Below are 25,934 nucleotides of genomic sequence, written 5' to 3'. Positions count from 1 at the left end.
GGAGAAAGAGAACTAATTCAGCCAAGTTGTTCTGGGACCTTCACATTCATGCCCATACCCATACACAGACACACACACACACACACACACACACACACACACACACACACAAAATGAATAAACGTAAAATTTTAAAACACTAATGAAATGTTGCTAACAATAGTGATCTCATAAGCACTTGAGAACACTGTTGTCTCCAGTAAAAGATATCATAAGCAACATAGTAGGCCTCAGAAATGTTGCCTCAAGTTCCCTCTTTCAAATGCACCCCCATCAGAATTAATAAACACAACAAGGAAGGGATGAGAAGGAGAGAGGTAGGAATTGCCAGAGGAAGGTGAAGGGTCCTGTATAGCACTCTATGTACAACAGGAAGACAGGAGGCCATAGCTGAAAGTCAGTCTCAAGAGAACCAAATGTAAAGTGATAAATTCCATGTTTGATATACTAAGAAAAATTGTATGATTAGATGAGGAATTTTGTGACTAATGACAAAATCCTGAAAGGTAAAATAAATGAAAAAAAAAAGGGAAATTTTTACTTCAAGATAAAGTCCAAACCTTTATGAGAAAGAAAATGCAATTATAATACACTCCACGGATTAGCCATGGATTAGTATTTCATACTCCTAGTGAAAGTGATCATGAATACTGATCTAATTGTATATATCACTCTAGTTGTTGGAAAACAGAGAGTGCAGCATCCTTGCATGGCTTGTATCCTGGAACCCTGACTAGGGGTGGTAATGGAAAGAAGAAAGGACAGACACAAGGATACAGAAAAGCTGGGATCAGGTGACCTGAGCTCTCAAAATAAGTCACAGCACCCAGGAACCTCAGTGTTTATTATACACAGTTGCACGGGTAGACAAGTGCATACAGCTGAACAGGAAGCAGGTTATTGCACACAGATAGGCAAGGGGTCGGGGTTTGTGGTATACAGATGAATCCAGGAATGGTTTAGCTAATGAAGGACTCTGTGAAAAGGTCTTGAGGCTGTAAACATGTGCAGGGTGGAGAGAAAGCTTTGGTGGACACTTTCTGAACATCCTCTCAGCGTCCACACTCAGACTATGAGAAAGGCTTTGCCATTTCCCATGGGTCTAAGGCATTGGGGTCCTTAGAATAGGTGTGCCCATATCAACAGCACACATTCACTCAGGATTTCACTCTTTCAGGACTTCTACTACCCACAGGAGAGAGAGGAAGAATGTGTGCCTATCAGTCGTCATGAGTGGGATACGTCACTCAGTTCTATGATAGGAAATCCAATGATCTAAGGACATATATAAGCACATTATTCATATGTGAAAGTAAATGTAAGAGCCAACAGAGCTGAAAAAAATGATTTCCTCAATACCATTTGACCATGAGGCTTGGTGGTGGAGACCGTTTCCCATCAGAAACTCTGTAATGCTGTGTGAGTATATACATATACATTGCCAAAATTAATATTTAAAAGGTTTTAAGGCAGCATGGTGAGAAAAAGTTTTAACTGAACAAATATATAGATGAAAATTAGTTTCCTTCATAAAGATGAGTACTGCTATCAATTTCTTATTTATTCTTTCAGTCTCTCTCTCCATACATACATATATAACATTACATAGGATGTTTTGGTTTTTTATTTTAAACAACTTAAGATTTATTTTATTATTTTCTGTATATGAGTGTTTTGCCTGGGGGAGGGCGTGTACCACATGCATGCCTGATGCCTGTAGAGGGAGTTAGATCCCCCCAAACTGGAGCCACTGTGTGGGTACTGGGAATCAACCCAGGTCTTAGCTTTTTTACTCTTTGAGGGCCCAACACAAAGTTCATGCAAATAAATCACACACACACACACACACACACACACACACACACACACACACACACACACAGGCTTATTCTTTCTTATGAATGCCCAGCCTAGGTTGGCTTCTTTCTAGCCAGGTTTTCTTAACTTAAATTATTCTGTCTACCTTTTGTTTCTGGGCTTTTACCTTTCTCTATTTCTGTGTATCTTTTCTGTCCTTATTCTGTGGCTTGCTGTGTAATTGGGAGGCTGGCCCCTGGAATCCTCCTCCTTCTTCTCTTGCTCCTCAGTCTCTTATCCTCCTGTTTATTTTCTCTGCCCACCAGCCCCGCCTATCCTTTCTCCTGCCTTACTATTGACCATTCAGCTCTTTATTAGACCAATCAGGTGTTTTAGACAGACAAAGTAACACAGCTTACAGAGTTAAACAAATGCAACATAAAAGAATGCAACACATCTTTGCATCATGAAACAAATGTTCCACAGCAAAAACAAATGTAACACATCTTAAAATAATATTCTACAATCCAGGTCATTTGCTAGAACTATAAGTGCTCTTCCACATTGAGTCATTCTCCAGCCTCACAGTTGATGCTTTAATGTATATTACATAATGCACATATTTATTTTATATAAGCAGAAACAACAAATATTTAACAAATATTTTTATCTAAACACATACTTTCTGTACTTGGCATTATCATATAACAATCTATCTTGGAGATGGTACAAACATCAGTATCACTAGATCTTCCTAGTATACAAAATGCTGAATTGGCATATCATTATATAGATGGAACCCCTGTAAAATGGGCATTGAGGTCTCTGACAGTGAAAAACCAACATGATACAGTGAACATATGTGTCCATTCACTTATGCATACACGTTCAACTGATTCTTGGGATTAACTTTTGGGACATATTGAACTTTTGATATTTGTTTCTTATCTTTCTTCCAAATAAGTTGCATAATTTACGTACCTGTTACAATGATTAGTTTTCACCTGCTTGACACAAACCTAGACATTTCTGGGAAGAAGGAACCTCAGTCGAGGAATTCTCTCTCTCTGACTGGCCTGTGTGCGTGTCTGTGGGGGCGTTTTCTGAACTAATTGATGTGGAGAGCCCAGCGGTGGTCCCACCTCTGGGAAGGTATGCTATATGGCAGTTTCCTCTTAGATTAAAGCCTTCCTTTTTGGAGAGAAGCTTGTTAAGACAGAGGATGTTTAAAATGAGGTGAAACAACAAGATTTCTAAGGCAGTGGTCCTCACCCTTCCTACTGCTGTGACCCTTTAATACAGTTCCTCATGTGGTGGGGACCCCCAACCACAAAATTATTTTTGTTGATACTTTGTAACTGTGATTTTGCTACTGTTGTGAATCATAATTTGAATATCTGATATGCAAACCCTGTGAAAGGGTCATTCAACCCCAAAGCAGTCCTGACCCACAGGTTGAGAACCACTGTTCTAAGGGGAAGTGAAATATTCCATCTTGCTCATTAAACCCATGAACTAAACCCTCAAAATAGCTTCAGGAAGTCCCTAAAACTGAGCAGGCTCACTAGGCCTCCTCTATCCCCAAGCATATATAGGAAGTAAGTACTACTGAGAGACAAGACAAGCTGCCTAGAAGACTCTTAAACAAGCTGAGCTGTCTGGAATAGGCTCGGTCCAATTGAGCCACCTGGAAATGATGCTCTCCAACCTGTAGAGTTACCCGCAGGTTGTGCAGTATGGTCCAGTTTTCCCAGCTTGGGTGAGCCATCACCAATGCTGGTGTGGGCTTTGGTGATGCATCTGTCTTGAGTCATTTCTGTAATAAGTAATCCCTCAGCCATATTCCTGTACAGAACACCAATAAAGCTCATTGGTTCACCAATTAGAATCCGGTAGTCTCCTTACTTTGGTATGTCATTGGCTCTCTATCTGGGGCGAGGAGATGTTTGTTCTTGTCTTCCCATGAACAGCATCACACAACCAGGTTGACCTGGGAAGTAGAAGGCACACAGTGAATGTGTGCCTGGAGACAACCATTAAGTATTTTCCCCATGGTTCCTGCCTCTTCTCCTGCTTGGGTTCCCGCCTTGACTTGCCTCAATGATTGAATTTAATCAGACTGTATGAACCAAATAAAACTTTCCCTCCAGTCGGGCGGTGGTGGCGCACGCCTTTAATCCCAGCACTCGGGAGGCAGAGCCAGGCGGATCTCTGTGAGTTCGAGGCCAGCCTGGGCTACCAAGTGAGTTCCAGGACAGGCGCAAAGCTACACAGAGAAACCCTGTCTCGAAAAACCAAAAAAAAAAAAAAAAAAAAAAAAAAAAACTTTCCCTCCAAAGTTGGTTTTTGTCAGCGTTTAATCTCAGCAACAGAAAGCAAACTAAGATGGCTGTCAATACTATACAAATGCTTGCTCTCCCACACACATGGGCAATGTGTGGCATACTATGACATATATCACAAACATGTAGCAATTGTATATATATGTATGTATGTATATCTATATTACATATATATGATTTACGAGTATTTGTTCTGTTGTCATCCATGGTTTCTGGCTCTTAACTTTTCGCCCAAAGCAAACCCTTAAAATTACAAGTTTGCTCTGCCAACTTGGGTCATAGAAAGTAATCTTCCCCTACATTTCGGTCTTACAGCTGGCTCTACAGACTGGCCTGGGGCGACTGTAGAACATGAGACCCTCCCACTTCTTGATGCAAACAGGAACCCAGGACCATGGCTGGGAGGAAGACGTACATCACAGAGATGCTAAGAAGGCTGTGGACGGACAGGTCTGGCTGGGCTTCTCCGTCTGCATTAGCATCAGCATGCACGCTTTTGTCCAGTCACCTTTCTACACAGTTGTCCAGTTCTGCTTATGCAGAGGTCTCCATAAGAACCCAAAAGGACAGTGCTCATAAAATTCCTAGATAGCAGAACCCATGGAGGCTCCTGGAGAGTGCCCTAAGACCCTCCCCGCTCACCTTGCCCTATGTATCTCTTTCTTTGTATCATTTCTATTAATAATATCCTCTATAATAAACCAGTCAATTTGAGCTAGCTCTGAAATCTGTTTAGTGAACTCAGTGGAACTCGAAGAATGGGTTGTGAGGCCCCTGATTTACTAGGGCCTGGTCAGAAGCACAGGTAAAACTAAGAGTGTGTGGAGGTATCTCAGGGACCGAGCTCCCATACACTGTCAGAACTGAACTGGATTAGGGGACATCTGACTGATATCCGCTACAGAACTGATAGCTTGTTTGATATTGGGGGGTGAGACCCACACAGTTGGTGTTAAGTCTGATCTGTGCTAAAAGTACAGGAGGAGAAACTGAATTTAAGTTTGCATTAATTTTTCCTTTGCTATCTTTATTTTTACTTATTTGTTATTATATATTTAAATTTTACTTTTTTGAGATAGGGTCTCACCACATAGCTCTGACTGGCTGAGAACCTCCTGCATAGACAAGGCTAACCTTGAACTAGCCATGACCTTTCTGCCTTTAACTCCTGAGTTCTGGGCTTGCAAGCATGTCCCACTGAACCTGATTTCTTTTGCTATCTTTAGAATAATACTAAACTTAAAAACCAAACCAATCAACCAATCAAACAAACAAAAAATCCCAAATGTTGCCAATGTGACAAGTGAAAAAATGGCTTCCTGTTTTTTCTAAAGAGTTATTTCTTTTTATGTGTATGTGTGTCTTGCCTGCATCTATGTGTGTCCATCAAATGAGTACCTGGTGCCCACAGAAGTCAGAAGAAGGTGAGGGATTGCCTGGAACTGGAATTACAGGCAGCTTGTGGGTGCTGGGAACTGAATTGGGATCCTCATCAAGAGCAGCAGTAAGGACTCTTAATTGCTGAGACATCTCTCCAGACCCTACTGTTTTACTTTGCCCTTAATTTGCCTTTCTGTAGATAGGAAAGCCAATCAGTCATCAGACTGTGCGTTTAGGAAAATAGAAAAGGCAGTGTTCTCATGCACACGCTTCTTTCAGAAGCTCCTGGATGCCTTTCTCTGAACTGCTCCAATAATGGCAGCAAGTCTTCCTTGTGTTCCAGTTCTAGTCACACAAAGTCAAACTGGGAACGTCAGTTCTACCTAGAACGAAGTGAAGGGGGGCAAATCACTAGTGAACTAACAGGAACCAGAATGAGATAAGACCTCAAAAACGCCTTCACATAGTGGTGGGTGGTAATTGATTCCAGAGGCCAATCTGGTAAATGAAAAAATAGCCCAAACCAGCAGACGATTAAAGGATGTGAAGGATGGTGGGATGCCCTTCCCAGCAGAGGGGAATATAGCAAGTATTATTCAGAATCCTTCAGTTTTAGGCTAGGCATAATTGTTATTTATTAAGTGGTGCAATGTTAAGCGGTGCAATGTTATTTAAGCAGCGCTGTTTATTGTGCAAGAAAAGCCATGAGGTAAACAAAACCTACTATAAGAGTTTATTAAGGGAATAGATGGGGTGTGCATAGGCCTGTGGAATGATCATTCGAGAAGAGAGGGAAAGAATGGGTGGAACCTGCTTTTATAGGTCTCCCCTCCCCATCGCTCCGCACATGCACATATGGGCTTACATACCTATGCGCATAGATTACATGACCACGCAGTGCATGGATTAGGTAGCATGTAAGGCCCTAAGATTACTAAGCATCTTGCCTGGCTACTGGACAGCTCATGCACGGTCATGTAGCCAGGGGAATGGCTGGGAATTCTAACAATAATAAAAGATGAAGTTGGAAAGATCAAGGTGTGCTGTGAATATGTATTACTTACTCTCACTGGTTAATAAAAAGCTGACAGGCTTGTATCTGTAATTCTAAATGGTCTTATTAAATAAGAAACACAGAGCCAAATGCAGAGTTAAAAGCCCAGAGATCAGAGAGCAATAGCCAAGAGATGAGACCACCTTCTTATCACCCGCTGCCGTCCTTCCCCTGAGAAAGAGACCTACTTCCTGTGTGTCTGTCTTTTTTATTGACTTTATGTTCTGCCTTGTCATTGGTTGTAAACTCAACCACATGACCTCCTCGTCACTGCTTGTCTATATAGGTTGTATTAACCATGTCTCTACGGTTGGTATTAAGATTAAAGGCGTGTGTCTCCAAGCTGGCTATGTCCTTGAACACACAGACTCTGCCTGCCATGTGATCATATTAAGGGCGTGTGCTACCACTGCCAGACTTCTGCTAAATGGCTTGCTATTAGCTCTGACCCCCCAGGCAACTTTATTTATTAACATACAAATAAAATCACATTTCAGCACAAATAAAATATCACCATACAGGCTGGTAGCCAGGCAGGAAGTACAGGTGGGACAGCTAGACCCAGAGAACTCTGGGAGGAAGAAAGGAGGAGTCAGGGGAGATGCCAGTCAGCCACCAGCCGCCCAGGGAACAGGCCATGTAGAAAATGAGGTAACAAGTCATGAGCCATGTGGCAGAGGGTAAATAAGAAATACTGGTTAATTTAAGTGTAAGAGTTAGCTAGTAAAAAGTCAGAGCCATCGTCTAACCGTTAATAAGTAATATTTAGCCTCTAAGTCGGTTATTTGGAACCGGGTGGTTGGGACAGGAAAATGTCCACTTACAAAAGTGTTTTCACTCATCGGTGGGAAGTGATGAAAATGGACCCTAAGATGACAGATTTCTTAAAACTGTATGAGAGCATTGTAACAGGGCAGGCAAGATGGTTCATCAGGTAAAAGTGCTTGCCATGAAGTCTGAGGACCTGAGTTCAATCCCTGGGACCTACATAGTAGAGAAGGAAAGAAGAAACTCTTATAAATTGTCTTCTGGCTTCCTCATGCATGCCATGGCCTAAATACACACACACACACACACACACACACACACACACACACACACACAGCCTACCACCACCACTACCACCACCATCACCACCACACAGATAAACAGATAAATGTGAGAGAACATGACAACATGTAATAACAATGATCATAAGACAACCTGGAGTTTTTTGCTTTGCTTTGTGGTATGTGGATCTCAGAGCATGACATGTATTATGCAAGGGCTCTATCACCGAGCCACACCTCCAGCCCTGAAAACGGCTACTTGGCTATGTAAATTAATTATACCAATTAAGTTTAACTAGTGTTATGTTATCAACACTAGGTCAGCATAACGTTCATCAAGTGTCTATATAAATAGGCACTCACAATTTTTTAAAATCTCTTCCTTATAGAAAAGAAATATAGATGAATACTACACACACAATCACGAACATGAAAGGAAAGGAGGCCTATTTTTAAATACTAATTGTTTTTTATCTTTAATTTTTAATTTAAATATAATTATGTCACCTCCCTCTTTGCCTTTCCTGCCTCCATCCCCACCCATGTCTCCCCCTAGCATTTCCTCTCCTCTCAAACAGATGGCCTCTTTTTTTTTAATTATTCTTGTTATATATGCGTATGTGTGTTTACATGCATAAATAGATAAATATAAGCTGCTGAGTCTGTTTAGTGTTGTGTGTATATTATTTCAGGGATGACCATTTTACATTAGATAGCCAATTAAGGGGCTCACCCCTGGGGCACTGGACAACTCATTAGGGGGCTCATCCCTGCAAGAGACCAATTCTCTCTCTCTTAGCAGTCATTGGCTGTTTGTAGTTCTTTGTCTACAGGTGGGGTCCCGAGAGATTTCTCCACTCTCTAAGAGCATGTCTGTTTGGTCATTGTTTATGTCTTGTTTGGGCAGCCATATTTTTTAGGTATCTTGGATGTAGCTTCTCTGTCTTTCTAGGAGACATGTTCTCCCAGCTGTAAGACAAAGTGCTAAACGGTCTTATTAATAAAAAAAAACCCAGAGCCAGATATAGGGGTTAAAACCTGAGAGATCAGAGGAATAGGAAAAGCCACCGCTAACCTCACCTCACCAACTCCACAGCTTCCAAAGAGACCTACTTCCTGTATACCCTCACCTCTGTCTTTTTGTTCTGCCCTCTCATTTCCTCTCCCCGCCCAGCTACATCACTTCCTCTTTCCGCCTAGCTCTGTCATTTCCTGTCTATCTGTCCAGACCTCCAGACCTTTATGGTTAGTGGTGGGATTAAAGGTATGTACCACCATGCCTGGCTCTGTTCCCAGTGTGGCCTTGAACTCACAGATCTCCAGATGGATCTCTGCCTCCCGAGTGATAGGATTAAAGGCGTGTGCTACCACTGCCTGACCTCTATGTTTACTACAGTGGCTGGCTTTTTCCTCTGATTTTCAGATAAACTTTATCGGGGTGCACAGATTAAATATCACATACCCGGCAGACTTCCCGGGCCCCTGGCTCTTACACTCGTTCCTCCCTGTCTTCTGCAATGTTTCCTGGGCTTTAGGTGTAAGATTTGTGTCGTACATTCATTGGGACTGAGTTCTTCATGATCCGTTGATCCCTGTGTTACAACCACTTATCTCTGCCTCATGGCCAGTTGTGGTTTTCTGTGATGGTCTCCATCTACTGCAAAGAGAGGCTCCTTGGATGAAAGGTGAGAGCCACACTTACCTGTAGTATAAGGATAAGTATTTAGAACGTAGTCGAACATTATGCTGGTCTAGTAAAGAGTCATTTAGGAAGTTCTCCTCTAAGATCCATGACCTCCTTAGCCCCAGGTAGCTGGTTGGGTTTCTAGAAACAGGCATAGTCTTCTTCCTGTTGAGCAGGCCTTAAGTCCAATTAGACAGATGTTGGGTTGCCACCAAGATATATGAGCACCACTGTTTCACCTTGAGAAGTGTTTTGCTGGTTAGTGTTGTGGTTCACAGGCATCACAGCTGAATGGAACTATTGGTTGTGCCCCTCCACTGGCTGCTTACATAGCACCTTCTGGTTTTGTGAAAGCCAGACCACGGGAAGCTTTTCAGAAGGAGATCTGAATAACACACCCGTGTGGTGGTATTGTGTTCCCCAAAATATTGTGCATGCTAATAAACTTATCTGGGGTCAGAGAACAGGATAGCCACAATATTAAACATAGAGGATAGGCAGTGGTAGCACACGCCTTTAATCCTAGCATTCCAGAGGCAGAAATCCAAGGATACAGCCAAGCATGGTGACTCATGCCTTTAATCCCAGAAAGCGAGTCTTTAATCCCAGGGAGTGAGGGTAGAAAGGAAAGATATATAAGGCGTGAAGCCCAGAAACTAGAAGCATTTGGCCTAGTTAAGCTTTCAGGCTTTCAAGCAGCAGTTCAGCTGAGATTCATTTTGGATGAGGACTCAGAAGCTTCCAGTTTAAGGAAACAGGATCAGCTGAGGAACTGGCAAGGTGAGGTAGCTGTGGCTTGTTCTGCTTCTCTGATCTTCCAGCATTCACCCCAATAACTGGCCTCAGGTTTGATTTTATTAATAAGACCTTCTAAGATTCCTGCTATACACCCGGACCTAATATTCTCATCTCACACATTCTATGCCTCCCTACAATCACCAAAATAACTGAGACACATTTAGTTAGCTAATTTCTAGTTTTCTGTTGAGAAGAACGAGGAGATGGGGAGGAGCCAAGAAATTCGAAAGAAAGCAGAAAGCTTTATAACTCAGGAAGTAATAGAACTTTATTTGTGCCAGAGAAGACAACAGAACATATCATCTAGGGCTGGCGAGATGTCTCTGCTGGTTGAAAGCACTCGCTGCCAATCCTGACAACCCGACTTCAGTCTCTGGGACCCACATGGTGGAAAGAGAGAACCGATTCTGGCAAGTTGTCTGTTGTTAGAGTTTTCCTGCCTGGCCCACAGTCAGGACAAATCTCTATCACCTGCCAGTCCCACAGCCGCTCAAACCCGACCAAGTAAACACAGAGACTTATATTGATTACAAACTGTATGGCCATGGCAGGCTTCTTGCTAACTGTCCTTATAGCTTAAATTAATCCATTTCCATTAATCTATACCTTGCCACATGGCTCGTGGCTTACCGGCATCTTCATATGCTATTTGTCATCGTGGCGGCTGGCAGTGTCTCTCTGACTCAGCCTTCCACTTCCCAGCTTTTTTCTCCTCCTTGTCCCGCCTATACTTCCTGCCTAGCCAATGGCCAATCAGTGTTTTATTTATTGACAAATCAGCAACACATTTGCCATACAGAACATCCCACAGCACTCCCCCCCTTTTTTTCAAAAAGGAAGGTTTTAACCTTAACAAAGTAAAATTACATATAATTTGGGAATTTGGGTGTAGCTTCTCTTACTACTTTCTGTTGGAGGGGGGCGCTGTATCTTATGGGGACACAAAGAAAATTTTAGAATTATGGAATAGTCCATGAGGCTGTATTGTCTGAGCCAGTTGCCTTTAAACCATTCTGGATGTTGGATCATCTGGGCCATGGTGTCATCGGAGACCTTTTAGGGGGTCTTGGCTGGTTAAACCTGATGTATCTTAATCTGGAACAAATCCATAGCCTCTGGCTTTCTGTGGGAACAAAAGAGACTCTTTTCCAAAGCAACATATCCTTATATCCAAATTTTGAAGTCAAGGTATCTTTAAAATATGTATATTGGTTTAACTCAACAGCTTTTACAATCAAATTTTTTTTGTAGTTAAAAATCCCAAAGACAACACAATCCAGATTCTCTATGTAATATTTATCTTTATTTTTTTTATATTAATTTTACTGTCTCTTTAAAGACTTTATTTTTTAAAACTATGTATTTATTTATATAACTGTATATATCACCTTTTTGTCTCTTTCAAGCCTACGTATATTTTACACACATTGTAAACTATTATATTTGAATCTATCTTATTGTGAATCTATTGCTTTAAACTGCAGCAGCTGTGGCTGCTGGCTCCGCCCACCTTAGCTTCCCAACATGGCGGTGGTTTACCGCCAGCTCTGGGAGCTATCGTGGATCTATACTTTTATCCAAGCAGCACGTAGCCCAGAAACCTCTTTTTTTGTTTTCTACTAGCAAAGGCTAAATCCACCATGACTAGCTCAGTCGGTAGAGCATGAGACTCTTAATCTCAGGGTCGTGGGTTCGTGCCCCACATTGGGCGCCATTTGTTGCTAGAGTTTTCCTGCCTGGCCCACAGTCAGGACAAATCTCTATCACCTGCCAGTCCCACAGCCGCTCAAACCCGACCAAGTAAACACAGAGACTTATATTGGTTACAAACTGTATGGCCATGGCAGGCTTCTTGTTAACTGTTTTTACAGCTTAAATTAATCCATTTCCATTTATCTATACCTTGCCACATGGCTCGTGGCTTACCGGCATCTTCATATGCTGTTTGTCATCGTGGCGGCTGGCAGTGTCTCTCTGACTCAGCCTTCCACTTCCCAGCTTTATTCTCCTCCTTGTCCCACCTATACTTCCTGCCTAGCCAATGGCCAATCAGTGTTTTATTTATTGACAAATCAGCAACACATTTGCCATACAGAACATCCCACAGCATTGTCCTCTGGCCTCCACATGCAAGCTTGCTGTGTGTGGTCCTCTGCCTCGTCCCTCACAACAAATACATATGTATAAAAAGAAAAAAAAGAATGTGTCATGTGTATTTGCTGTTCAAAATACCATTTAAAGGAAATAGGCAGGTGTTTGAAGTTTCTGCCATTAGGCATTGCAAAGATAAGTTTACATCAAGGTATCTGTGCTTAAAGCATGTTGTCCTAACATGCTGGGTACAGGCTCCTTCACCCTGACGATACCCTCCCTCCAAAAATAAAATTCTGGAGCATGGTTGTGTAGAAATCACCTTCCAGCTGAGTTCATCTTGACTGTGCTCAATGTGGCCTCTATACCTGTCTGTTGTTGAGAATACATGAACTTAAATGCCTCCTGGAGCTAGTAGAGTGAATTCAGGTGGTTTTACCTCCTTTTAAGATGATATTTCACCCCTAAATTTTTACCTTGTAGAAAAAAGAACTATTCTAGAAAAGGATTTTTCAGTCAAATCGAGCTGGTTCTCCTGACACTGTCCCCTTGCGGGTACACGGTGATGTACAAAGGGTAGGAAGAAGTGTGATTTACCAAGGCAAGAATTGGAAAGCCTTACCAGTCTGTTTTCATCACTCTGCCCCCCACCACCTTCAGTGTGCTCAGTGCAGGCCCTGGTTGCGGGGTGAGAGTTCTAAACAACACAGCATACTTGTTCAATGCTACCAGAGCCTGAGGAAAGATGGGAAGACAGGGGGAAATTATGAGGAAGAAGGAAAGGAAAGGACCCTCACCCCAGCATCTAGCTGAAGAGCCTCTGGCCAGCTGAAAAGCTAGGATTCCAGCAACTATACTGTTTAAGCCTTTCTCCCTTTCCTGCTATGAACTTACAAGTTTCTAGGAAACACACACACACACACACACACACACACACACACACACACACACACCCTTTTTGATAAAAGAGAACATGCTCTAAATCCTTGTTCAACCCTAGTGGCTCCTAGGTTTTCTTCATCAGATAATAATCCCATCCAAGGCATCTCCAGAGACAGCCTCACTTACTAAAAAGAGAGGAAAAGGTTTGTATATTGGGTATTCATGTCAATCCTTTGAGATTTATCTGGAGAGCCACCAAAAGGGCATATATAGGCACTGCTGTAACTTAATTGTAACTCTCACTGAGAAGCCCATACACACACTTGGGGGTTATGTTTTGTTCTCTGGACATCTCTCTTGCTCTTTTTAAAGCTTCCATGTTTAAGGTCACCGTTAAAATATCCTTTAATTAACTGCAGCTTATTGGGAAGCCCATAGCCATGCTCAGGTGTGTTTTATCACTTTCCTCGGTGTTTTTGTTTTCCCATTAAAAATTTGTTAACCTTTATTTTACATGTATTGGTGTCTTGGCCTGCCTGCATGTCTGTGCACTAAGTATGTACAGTGCCCATGAGGCCAGAAGAGGGCATCAGATTCCTTGGAACCGGAGTTGTGAGCCACCATTTGGGTGCTGGGAATCTAACCAGGGTTCTCTGGAAAGCAGTCAGTGCTCTTAAACACAGCCATCTCTCCAGCCCCTCTTTCCATTTTTATTTTATTTGGTTTGTTGAGACAGGGTTTCTCCGTGTAGTTTTGGTGCCTGTCCTGGATCTCGCTCTGTAGACCGGGCTGGCCTCGAACTTACAGAGATCTGCTTGGCTCTGCCTCCCGAGTGCTGGGATTAAAGGTGTGTGCCACCGCCGCCCGGAACCTCTTTCCATTTTTAATAAAGCCTGACCACTTCATGTTGGCTCAGCCTGAAATTAGTTTCTGTGTTGAAGCCAAGGGTGTACTTTCTTTTAAGTCCAAGTCTCTAAGAGATTAAGGGAACCCTTTAGGCTGTTGTGGGCAATGGAGTGGAGCTAGGCAGATTTCAAAATTAATCTTTGTTACACGCATGAGACACTCGCAGTGGTTGACCAAATGCATTGAAATGGTTCTGTCAGAAAGGATGAAAGCCAGGATTTCAAGGCGAGGACTCCTTCATCAGCAACATCGGCTCCCCAAGACCCTCCTCCCCAAGGAATAAGGGCTTGCAGGAGGACCAGCACTCTGATCATATTCTCCCCTCACCTGATGGTTTCCAGACAAAACAGACTTTCATTCAGTGTCTCATCTAGGTTGAAAGCCAGCTTTCCTGCAAGTCCTTTTCAGTTGTTTTTGTTTTTGTTTTCCCATAAAGCTTATCATGATTGTCAGTGGCAGCAGAGAAACTCCACACTGCCATCAGCAACTTGAAGAGTTTCTCTTTTAGGGGACCCTCACTTAGGTAAAGTTGGGTCCTTGACTATGAAAGCCATGAATCCAACAAGGTTAGTGAGCTTTTTAAGCAGAGGTAAGAGGTAGTTCGTGCTTCATATTTAAGCGCTGGAGAGGAGGAAGGAAAGGAGGAGAACAAAGACCTCCATGGTTGTCTTCCCTATGCTCTATGTACGTGAGTCTATGGTTGGGTTTTTTTTTGTTTTGTTTTGTTTGTTACATTGCCCAAAGGATGTAATTTACAATGAGACTGAAAGATTAAAGTTTTTAAATTAAATAAAAACACAAGCTAGTTTATTGTTCTTACATTACAGAATTATTTTGCAAAGGAAATTGTAAGGTGGTTTTATGAGGTGCGTTGTTTAGATTTAGGGATGGGAGGGGAGTGCTGAGAGTTAACAGTTAAACGCAGGCAAGCGCCCTACCCCAGCTACCTTTTAAATAAATGCTCCTGTAGACCTTTGCTTGCCCCCCTTCTGACCCCAGCGAATCGACTCGGTAGTTAGGTAAGCTCCGAGAGCCTAAAGGAACAGCACCTCACATAGGTGCCATTCATGCTCCAAACAGCCGCCAGCAACGCTGCACGCAGGTCTGAATCTTGCAACCATAACACAGTTAGCCAGTTACACCATCGCTCCTTCTGGTCCCAAGGTCCTAAACGTGTGCGACTCAGCAGAACGTGTGCTTGCTGCAATTAGTTTCTCGAAGTCTTACAAGTCTTAGCGCCGTCTGTTCCGCCGCCTTTGGTGACTGATCCCGAAACGTGACTTGGCCCCGAGCGAGAGCGGCTCCTCTTACCGAAGGAGTTCAGGTCCCCGGCTCTCACTAACCCCGCCAGCTTTCCAGGCTGGCCCGGTCACCGACCCCGGCCTGCAGCCAAGCCCACAGTGGGCGGGAAAGTGACGCGAGGCTCGTGGGGTGCGCGACTGTGAAGCAGGGAGCAAGAGTGACCCGGGGAGCCAACTGCGGCTGAAAAGGCAGGGTCACAGGATAGACTAAGATCGGTCACGGTCAGGGGTGGCCACCTGCCTCTGGGGCCCTAGGACGTCGCACTAGAGCAGGGCTACGTAAGCCAACCCCAGGCCGGGCTGCCCAGCCCCTCTCCACCCGGGGGAGGGATCGAGGGAGGGCAGACGGCGGGGCCCGCCCCCGGCCCCAGCTCCAGCTTGGTCCCCAAGCCGCGCGCGGCCACGGCCGCTGCCAGGGGGAGGCGAGAGGCTCCTCCCTGGAGCAGAGAAACCAGTTTGTCCGGTCGGGCAGAGCGGAGGGAAAAGGACGGCCGCCGAGGAAGGGCGCACTGACGCGGGGCGGGGGAAGGCGGGGAGCCCTTGGCGAGCCACGAGAGCCGGAGGAGTCGCGGCCAACTGGACAGGCTTCCCGGGGCCCCCGGCCAGCCCCTGTGTGCCATGCAGCGCTAGCGCAGCCGCAGCGCTGGGGCCGGGCGGGAGGCGGCCAGGTGCGCACAAGCCTTGGAGCGGCGCGCACCCCGCGGATGCCCCAGCCGGGGCCCAGTGAGCACTAGGTAAGAGGGGCGAGGCGCTGGTGTTCCCCGACCTCCCGGATCCAACCAGCCGGGCAGGGTCCCCTGGCTCCTTTGGTGGTCCACTGGCTAGTGGAATCCACGCATCCGCGATGCGGTGGCAGCAGCTGTCTGAGCCCTCCGGCCCCTGAGCCTGGACAAGTGGTATTTGGGGGCGGGGGTGGGGGTACGGGAAGCCTTTGCCCCCGCCACGGTCCGCGGTTGGCGGAAGGACAAGCTGAGCGATGATTCCCAGTTCTTTAAGGTTTTCACCTGTTGGGGGTAGGGAGGCGGGGAATCTCCCGGGAGCTGTTTGGGTATTTTGCTATATTTTTCATTGGTTTGCGACACACATGTCTGGAGTTAAGATCCCAGAGTTAAATCAAGAACGGATTGGGGATCTTTGAAGAGTGTCGCTGGCTGTCACGCGAGGACCACCGCCCTTCTGGGAATCTTCCACTGACAGGTTTGGGGCAAAGGCGATCCAGTGCGCCCGAAAATGACCTTAGGGAGGAATGTTTCTGGCCGCGGCGCACCTGCTGGGAAGGATGGAGGGGGTGAGACCCATTGCCTCCAAAGCTCTTTCTGTGCGCATCGGTGAAGGAGGAGTGGGGGAAAACAGTTTTCCGGGTGACTGTGGGGTCGTGCTCACTAGCTCCGACGCACTGCCGCCGGCTGGCTGTCCTTAATCCCCAGTTTGACGCCTGGAGCTGTCACTTCTGGGCGTTTGTTGAAGGAAAACGCGGCAGGAGGCGGGAGATGTGGCATGGAACGGGGCCGGTACTTTAAATCATCTCTTGGCTAACTCTCTCAGCCCAAAGTGAAAGAAATGTCTGGCCAGCTCCTCCGAGGGAGTTGTAGGCGTGTATGTCTCTGCCCCTAGAGGCATAGAACGTAGATCTCTAGACCGCTCTGGGAAGAGCACTAGGGTTCCAGGAGGATGCAGCACAGGAAAGCAAAGGCTCCATTTGAGTCCCAGCAACCTCACTGGACCCCTAGGCCTGCGCTCGGTGCTTTAGGCTGTTCCTCTTCTTCTAGCCCTTCTCTAGTGGCTAGCTCTGTGGAGTCCCCCACGCTCCGCAAATGGCACGCTCTGTTGGAGTGAAGAAAAGATTCCCTCCCATCTTTCTAGTCGTGTTGCCTTCAAAATTCTTCCCCTTAACCACCTAGAAAATTAAACCAGATAACACCAGTGAAGTATGGGAAGACACCATGCACTCCTTGGTCACGGGGGAAGGCTCACTGCCTCGAGGAAGAAAGCCTATTAAAGGATGTATGATGTTTCAAGGTCTCCATGGATAGTAAATAGAGGTCCGTATCAAAAGAGGAAAACCACACAAAGCACGAGGTCAAAGCTCTCTGGTTTTCACCGTCTAAGCAATACCCTCGTGTTAGGTCTAAAGTGCCATTCATTACTCTGCCTTTTGTTAAGACCTTATTAAAACCTATTACAAATGCATAGACTGTGCGAAGGATGATGAGTGGTTATTAGCTGATTAATTTCTGGGGAGCAGTCACATCTGCCTACAATTACTCCTCCGAAGCTGCTAATGGTTTTCTTTGTGTAGAGACTCCCTTGTTCTTTTGAGTGAGAATCCGTAACGCCGTGTTCTTTTTATCATCTTCTAACAGCTGTACTTGGATAATTTTCACTGGTTCTTTGGGTAGGGCCCCAAGAGGGGCCAAAACACTCGGGTGGGTTACTTAGTACCAACCAACACATCTGACATCCATGCCAGCTCCGTGCCCACCACCTTCAAACACTCCTTCTGATTTTTAAGGATAATTCACACCCAAGATTACTTGTCATCTCTTCCTAGTGAGGGGACTTGGGGGAATTTTTCCTTTTCTGTTGAAGATGGTGAATCTTTGGATATAAGTCAAGATCAGGGCTAGCTCCATGGTCAGCCTCACTCACTTCAGGTGTTGGGATCTTGGAGCTGAGGGAAAGCAACACCTGAGCATCCTGAGTGGCAGGCCTTGATCTCACCTTCCTGTCCCTCTTCTCCCCTGCTTTAAAGCGAAGGGTAGTAGGAAACACGTGGTTTTTAGAGTCCATCCGATTTCAGGTATATCACTAATTGAATTGCCAGTTTGCTCATCTGTTAAGGGGGAAAGAGACTAATGTTGTTTTTTGGGGGGTGGGGTGGGGTGGGGGATGGTTGGTGAGAAGGGAGAGGACACGTGTGTCCTTTACAAAAAGTCGATGTTCGAATGTTGTTTTATTTTCTTTATTAGAAGAATGCTGTTTTTATTTTTTATTATCTGTCTTTATTATCATGGTTATCTCGAGGCAGGGTCTCCTTTGTTTATGTTGGCCTCAAGCTTGCTAGTAGCTGACAGTGACCTTGAATTCCTGATCCCCACCCCCTCCTTGGCTTCCCAAGTGCTGAAACGAGTGTACCCCCACACCTGGCTTATTTTATTATGTAATTCTTAATTTTTTCAGAGCTGGGGATAAGCTAACCAAGTACTTACCACCTAGCTTTTCTCCCGGCCTTTGGCAAGGCTTTAGAAAGCCAGCACCAGGGACGCAAGTATTTGGTATTTACTCATTATAATCACTTGATACTGGAGTCTGAACATGTAAAGAGGCACATTAGGTATATTAACATTTTATCATCTTACTAGTTTAAATTCTGTGTTAGTTTTTCTGAAGCAATACTCATGGCCCACAGGCGATCGATCTTTATAACTCCAGAGAGCTTTTAATTCTCCTGTTGGCTTTGCTCTTTCATTTTTAGTTGGTTAGAGAAACCTTTGGACCTTCTGATACAGAGGAATTGGCTCTCTAGGGGCAAGTACAAGTTTTGCTGCGTCCATTCCTGACCCGGGCTCCTACCAAGAGGACCTTTAAGGTTTAAGAACTTGCTTTTAGAATTTGCCTCTACATCTGCTTCTAGATTTATCTCCTAGGAAGTTTTCTTTGTGTGTGTGTGTGTTGGGGGGGAGGGTCTTTGGATATCTTGAGAGAGTGTGTGTCATTTTTATGTCATTCTATTAGATCCAGTGTTTGTTAATAGTTTTTTTTTTAAATGTAACAACTTGCTTCCCAAAGAGGTTGAATTAAGACACATACACAAACAGTTTATCTTTTTCAGCCTATCACCTGTTCTATTCCTGAATCCCATCCCAGGGCCCACCTAAAAGCAATGCCAAATCTAAGACCTTTTGTAGCTCTCCATGTCAAGAAGGCCCTCGTTTTATGAAGGATGATTATAGAAAAGATGCCTATGTGTATATACATGGTTGTGGTACATATGCCTTCTTTCTCATTTTTATTCCTAGAAACGAGGGGACTTATCAGCTCACACTTAGGCACAGATTAGTAAGCCTCCTGACACTTCTGAGTGAACTGCACTTTTAAATAAATTATCACCCAACCTGCCCACAGTGGGGACTATTTTGATAACTGGTCCCAGGAAAGAGTCCGGCAGCAGCTGTAAAGCAGAGATGCTGGGTTCTACTGCCTCGGACCCAGGTTGGTGTCTACACTGCTCCGTTGCTCCCCAGCTGCACAACCCAGGGAACTTATGGCAGCCGGGCCTCTTCGCCTGCAAAGCTGTGATGTAATGAGTCTCAAATGAAGCACTTGGGAAAGCAGAGCGCTTAAGAAAGGGTGGCCGGTCATTGGCATAGCTGTGCGGTTGCTGGTGCTCTGGGTGTGGTGTTCTTCCGCCCATCGCCTTTCTCCTGGGCTGGGGAGGGGAGGGGGAGGGACACGGGATTCATTTTACATGTTAGCATTTGTTTAGCAAACACAGGTGCCCATCTGCACCTGGACATGGAAAGAAAGTTTCTAAGGCTTCAAATCCTCGTCATTGTTCTGGAGTGCTTCCACAACTAGGGAGCTCATTTGACGTCTAACCTTTCAGGAGGATGAGTTCAGTCAGTGACAGCCACAGGGACTCCGGATGTCCTCAACTGGGTGCTTCCCTCCTCCTGCCCAGCAGAGGCTCTTGGGACACTCAGCACACTCGAATGCCTTCTGTACCCCTGGGTTTTGCTTATCACTCATCTCCTTCCTCCTCTTTACTCCCAGTTTAATACTGAGTAGTGTGTTAACGTCATGGTTTGTGGAGCCGGGGTATGTGTTGCTAGTGAAAACTTGATGCAACCTCATTCATTCATTCACGTTCAATTGTGCCAATGGATTACCTCCCTGTTTTAGGGAAGATTGGCAGGTTTATTAAGAGTCTGAGTTAGTTTTCTTCTGTGATAAGAGATCTGGTCAGGAGTGGAGAGATGGATTGACAGCTAAGAGCGCTTGCTGTACTTGCAGAGGACCCAAGTTTGGTTCAGAGCATGGGCGTGGCAGTTCACAAGCCTCTGTAGCTTCACTCAGGTGGTCCGATGCTCTTTTCTGGCCACCAAGGGTACTGCATGCATGTGGTGCACAAACAGGCAAAAACATACATACACAAAATAAAAATAATGAGTTCCAGGACAGCCAGGTCTATACAGTGAAACCCTGTCTTGAAAAACCAGTCAACTAACCAACCAACCAACCAACCAACCAACCAACCAACCAACCAACCCAATCAATCAATCAATCAATCAGGAAAAAAAAAAGAGTTGACCAGGTTCTACACAGTGAAACCCTGTCTCAAAAAACAAACCAACTAGATAGATAGATAGATAGATAGATAGATAGATAGATAGATAGATAGACAGATAGATAAATCTGGAGGGGGGGTGCGGAGGCGGGGAGAGTCGACCAGGTTCTCTCTCCTGCTCTGGACACTGTCTCTACATGGGAAGAGGGTGGTCTTGGATTTGAGGTCTGTATGGCTGTGTGGGGACTCTTCCAGCTCTGTGGGCATGGTTTATCATCAATCTCCAAGTCTAGCCTTTCAAGTGTGAGAGCTGGGCCTGGCCATGATAGCGGAGGTGTCATGCTGGGCCAAGGACTGGACTCCTGGGGGAAGACTGCCCTAAATACTGTCAATGGTGAAGGCTATTCCCTCCCTACTAACACGGTTGAGGAGTTAGCTTCTGCACTGTGTATGTATAGTGCCTGACCTTTGCCTGGTAGCCTGGCTTTCTATTTGCAGGACTGTTGTTTTATGGCTTTGTTTCTTTACTGAGTGGCTTTTGTTCCACCAGAGTTGAGGTTTGTTTGATTTAGGGTACGCTGTGTTTGAAATCAGTTTTCTAACCTTCACCCACACTGAGTTGAGCTGGAAAATCCCAAACAGAGATTCTCTGACACCAGATATTATCCCCACATGCTCCCTGGCAGTCTACCTTGCTCATGAGGACATGTGCCCATGAGCTGGATACGTGATTTCTTTGATCAAATGTGCTGTGATGTACACGTATTCTTACTTTGCCCTCTTGGGACCCAGTGAGCTGAGACCTCTGTGCTCCATCTCCATTCTCCGTGAGAAAGTGGATATTGAGACCGCTCAAGTGCTTTAAATAGTCACTCCCCAGTGAGATGGCATGGGTACTGTCCACTTCCTGGTGGGAAACACTGGCCTTGTCTTTGCATTGGAAACTGAGTGCATGGGTCCTCGAAGGCTTGAGCTAGCGGCTGACAACAAACTTCTAGAACTTGTGGCTCCACATGGAAATCATGCGTAACGGGGCAGCGGGGTAGGCTGCAGAGACAGGATTAGATGAACTCCTGCTTTTGGTAGCAGGATGACTTTGGGAGAAAAAGGGACCTTTGTGATCTCCTTCATAGTGCAAAAACTGATTTCATGGACATTTTAGAAAATGGTTAAATGTACAAAACATCCAATGTGGCCATGTTAGCCACCTTCAGAGTGTGGATCAGTGGCACTAAATACATCCTTATTATTGGGTAGCAAACACCAACATCAGTCCATAAAGTCGTTCAATGTCTCACACAACTCTTTCCATGTCTCTCTATCCCAGAGCCCCTGTCTCTATTCCACTTCCTGTCACTTTGAACCTGATTAGTCTATGGCATCTGATGTCGAGTATAATCATACTTATCCTTCTGTGGCTGGCTCATTTTTTTTAAGCATCGTAGCTTCCGGGTTTGTCCACAGTATGGCTGCCTTCTGCTGTTAGGGGGAATAATACTCCATTATCCGTCTCCACAGTGTGTTTACCCACCTAAGCCATTTGACAAATCCATTGTATTTGGATTGTCTCCACCTCTGACTTGTGAATAATGTTGCTGTGGGCTTGTTTATGTTCTTGTTTATTCATGTAGGGTTTGGAGTGCTTGCTTGGTTAAAATCTTTCTTCCTAAGTAAGGCTGAGGACATGGCACATGAGTGCCATGCTTCCCTCCAGAACCACTGTGGGGAAATCCTAGGGTGCAGGGGGTGATATCAAAAATGCAAGGTAACAACCACCCCCTTCTCCCAGAAATCTACAGCTGCCCTTTCTAAGCGAAGGTCATTTGCTATTGTCTCCCAGCTGGCCTGCTGTGGCGCTGTGGTTGACTGCACTCTATGCCATCCTGGGTGTCCAAGCTCAGGATCTGTGGCACCATGACTGAAATTGCCTGTTAGACATGACATTCTGGGTGGAGAAAAGAATCCTAGCTTCCTTCATCAATTGAAACAAGATTTTTTTTAAAAAATCACTCAATTAAAAAAAATCTTTTAATTGAATATTCAAGTGTCAGATGGTTTTCTACCTTTGGGTGGAATGGGCAGCCTTCAGTAAAAGCTCTAAGGCAGAGGGTCATTTGTATTGTAAAGTATGACAGGTCACTAACTGCTCATCTACTGACCGTAAGAAGATGTTCAGATGGGTCAGGCATGGTCCAGAGTGCCTATAATCCCAGCATTCGAGGAGGCTGAGGGAGGCTGAGAATCACAAGTTTCAGACCAACCTGAGCTATATAGCAAGAGTCTTTCCTAAAAAAAGGGGGGGGGGGGCGATAAGGGGGTATGTGTATGCTGCTCAGTGGAAGAGCACTTGCCTAGCACATACAAAGCCTTGGGTTCAGTCCTTAGTGTAAAGGTGAGAGTGGGGTTAGAGAGTGAATTTATCTCTGTGTTGTGTGTGCCTGTAATCCTAGTATTGAGGGGGGAGGCAAGAAGATCAAGTTCAAGGCTAGCTTCAGCTACCTATCCCAGGCTACATGGGAGCCTGTCTCAAGAAAACCGAACAAATCAACACTCAGAAAGAGGGAAATGTGAACATTCTAGTACGAGACTGTCAAACCACTTTACAGGGAGCTGTGTGCATCTAACATGTCATGGGTCTTTAAGATCATCGAGACCAGGGCATTGAGACAGGACGAGTTTGGCTAAGCTTCAGGGACAAATTAGTCCTGTTTCTTGCGTTTTGACTTCAGTAGCTAAAGTTCTGTGACTGGAGCTTTCTGTCTCCTGCATCATCTCCCAGAGAAGCCTCTTGGATGTGTACAAAGTTTAGAGATCCCACAGAATCAGAGGGTGAGTCCGACACCCCACAGGTCTGTGTGCCAAGCCTTGGCCATGTGTGCCAAGCCTTGGCCATGTGTCAGTGAATTATCAGAGAAACGTGTCCTTCGGGAACTCGAATTCAAGAGGCGACAGATGGTAGTTGTTAAGTATACATAACAAATAGGGTGATTATATATTGCACACCAAGATACCTGCTTTGTGATAGCGGGAGAAAAGGCTGGCAAGGACATGAGTTACCATTGAAAGTGGAGTGCCCTTACCGAGAAGGTGACCCGTGAGCAAAGACTTGAGGGGAGAAGGGAGAGGAGGACCTATGGAGTGTCTGAGGCAGGAGGCAAGGGTCATATAGTGCAGGGCAGAGGTCTTGAAGAAGGAGTGCCTGGCTGGTCTGATAAAAACAAAAACAAAAAAAACAAACGGTACTGTGGGAGTGAATGAGTGAGTAGAGAGGGAGAGAGAAAGTGATGAGCCAGATGGAGCTATGTCCACCTGTAACTCCTCACTCACCTGTGTGCCTGCATTTGACTGAGGCGAGAGGCTATGACTTTTAAGCGGGTCTGCACTATAAGCAGAAGCCTATCAAAAGAAACAAAAATGAGAAAACAAACTAGCAATGTGAAGGTGACAGTCGAGGGCTAGAGGAAGACTTTGCAGGGCCTGCCAGGCTTTGTAAGGACTTTGGCTTTGACTTGTATGAGATAGAGGATCAGTGCAGCATGTCACTCACTGAAGGGGTGTGATCTGACCTGGGTCAGTCAGGTTGCTGTTTATAGACCAGACCAGGGTGGAAGGTCCTAAGCCAAGAAACCAGGCAGTAGGGCTATGTCCACAAGGTGAGATAGAATCCATAATGATTAGATGTCAGAGAGAGAGAGAGAGAGAGAGAGAGAGAGAGAGAGAGAGAGAGAGAGAGAGAGAGAGAGAATGGGATTAATGAGGTGTAGATATATGGATGTAGATGTAAGTTTTAACTTGATAGATTGAAAGGCAATAGGATAGAATTTCTGGGCACATCGGTGTGTGTGCATGCATGCATGCGTGCCTGTGTGTGTATGTGTGTGTGTGTGTGTGTGTGTGTGTGTGTGTGTGTGTAGGTAAGTGTGTAGCAGAAGAGGAGGGGGCAAAGATAACTTCTGTGGCTGAGCCTGAGCTGCAGAAGAAGTGTGAGTTTCTAAGGGGCCGCATCCCCAATGAGCTGTGCTGAGATGGCTGCTTAGAGAGTCTAAAGTCAACTCCTCAGAAATATGTCCATCTGGCCGTGTTCAGAGGACCTGTGTTTACCACCAGTGTGTGTTCCCAGGTCGGTGAGAAAGGAGTGTGTTCAGAAAAGGGGATGGAGCATAGGAAACATTGGTGGAAGCTGATCCATGAGTCATCCAAGAACACCAATGCTACAAAAAGAGCCATTCCTTCCAGCCATCCACCCCTGACCCACCTCTACCCCATATGCCAAACCTTGTGTCCGCTCATGAACAAGGCAAGCATGGTGTTCCTTGGCTGTAGAACTCACAGGGCCACTGGGATCGGGAAAGAAGAGTAAATATAAACAAAATACTGAGATGGTGCCCACCTGTAATCCCAGCACTCTAGAGGCAGAGGCAGGAGAATTGCCCCAAGTTGGAGGTTAGTCTGCCTCTCAGAGTGAGGCCTTATTTCAAAACAAATTTTTGTACAAAGGAGGTATGAAACAGGTTGATATTGTAGTTATAATCTATAGTAACAGTAGGTTACTTGCCTAAGGAGAAAGGAATTCATGTAGAAGGAAGAGTCTTGCAGATGAGAACTATTTTGAGACATGTCTGGGAACCCAGCCTTCACTTATCCTCATCTCTGTCCATAAGACAAGACTTGTGCATTTTTGCTTCACTTTGCACACTTTGTTGCTCAAAAATTATATGCATATTTCACAAATATCAATCCAGTGTCCAAGGCTGATGGCAGTGTCAAGGATTGCCACAATGTCAAGGAGCACCACAGTGTCAAGGATTGCCACAATGTCAAGGAGCACCACAATGTCAGGGAGCACCACAGTGTCAGGGGACACCACAGTGTCAGGGGGCACCACAGTGTCAGGGGGCACCACAGTGTCAAGGGGCACCACAGTGTCAGGGGGCACCACAGTGTCAGGGGCACCACAGTGTCAGGGGCACCACAGTGTCAAGGGGCACCACAGTGTCAGAGAGCATCACAGTGTCAAGAAGTGCTTTCATGGGTTTTCTTGGTGTATCCTTGGAGCACTCAAACCAAATTTGATGTTTTCTAAAAATGTATCTCCAGCCTCAGCTTGTGGCTCCGTCAAAGTGTGACCTTGGCCATGTTCTTGTGTCCCAGGAGAGCAAACTGAACAGGCCCAAAGTAAGATTCTCTATCTTTTAAACCCACTTGTCTGCCTAAGTAACACTGTCATGAGCCATTTGAGTCAGAAGTCAGTCATCAGAAACATCTTTTAGGTTCTCAGAGCTAACCTGTCACTAAGACCAAGAGTCTATTGAGAAGAGACAGCTCTTACCCTCCACTTCTCACCCGACCCTGCTTTCCTGGTT

The 25,934-nt window shown here is 45.2% G+C and overlaps 1 protein-coding gene across 1 annotated transcript in view; it reads left to right on the top strand.

Moving 5' to 3' along the window:
• Positions 1-15,692: 15,692 nt before the first annotated feature.
• Positions 15,693-25,934, top strand: part of Atp8b1 (ATPase phospholipid transporting 8B1) — a 128,181-nt gene continuing 117,939 nt past the window's right edge. Inside the window, exon 1 of the mRNA XM_059246503.1 lies at positions 15,693-16,018. The gene's annotated coding sequence lies outside the window, so the exon portion shown is untranslated. The remainder of the gene's footprint in view (positions 16,019-25,934) is intronic.

This window comes from Peromyscus eremicus, chromosome 19 (assembly GCF_949786415.1).
Source record: "Peromyscus eremicus chromosome 19, PerEre_H2_v1, whole genome shotgun sequence".
Taxonomy (NCBI): domain Eukaryota; kingdom Metazoa; phylum Chordata; class Mammalia; order Rodentia; family Cricetidae; genus Peromyscus; species Peromyscus eremicus.
This window is presented reverse-complemented; position numbering and strand designations above follow the sequence as displayed.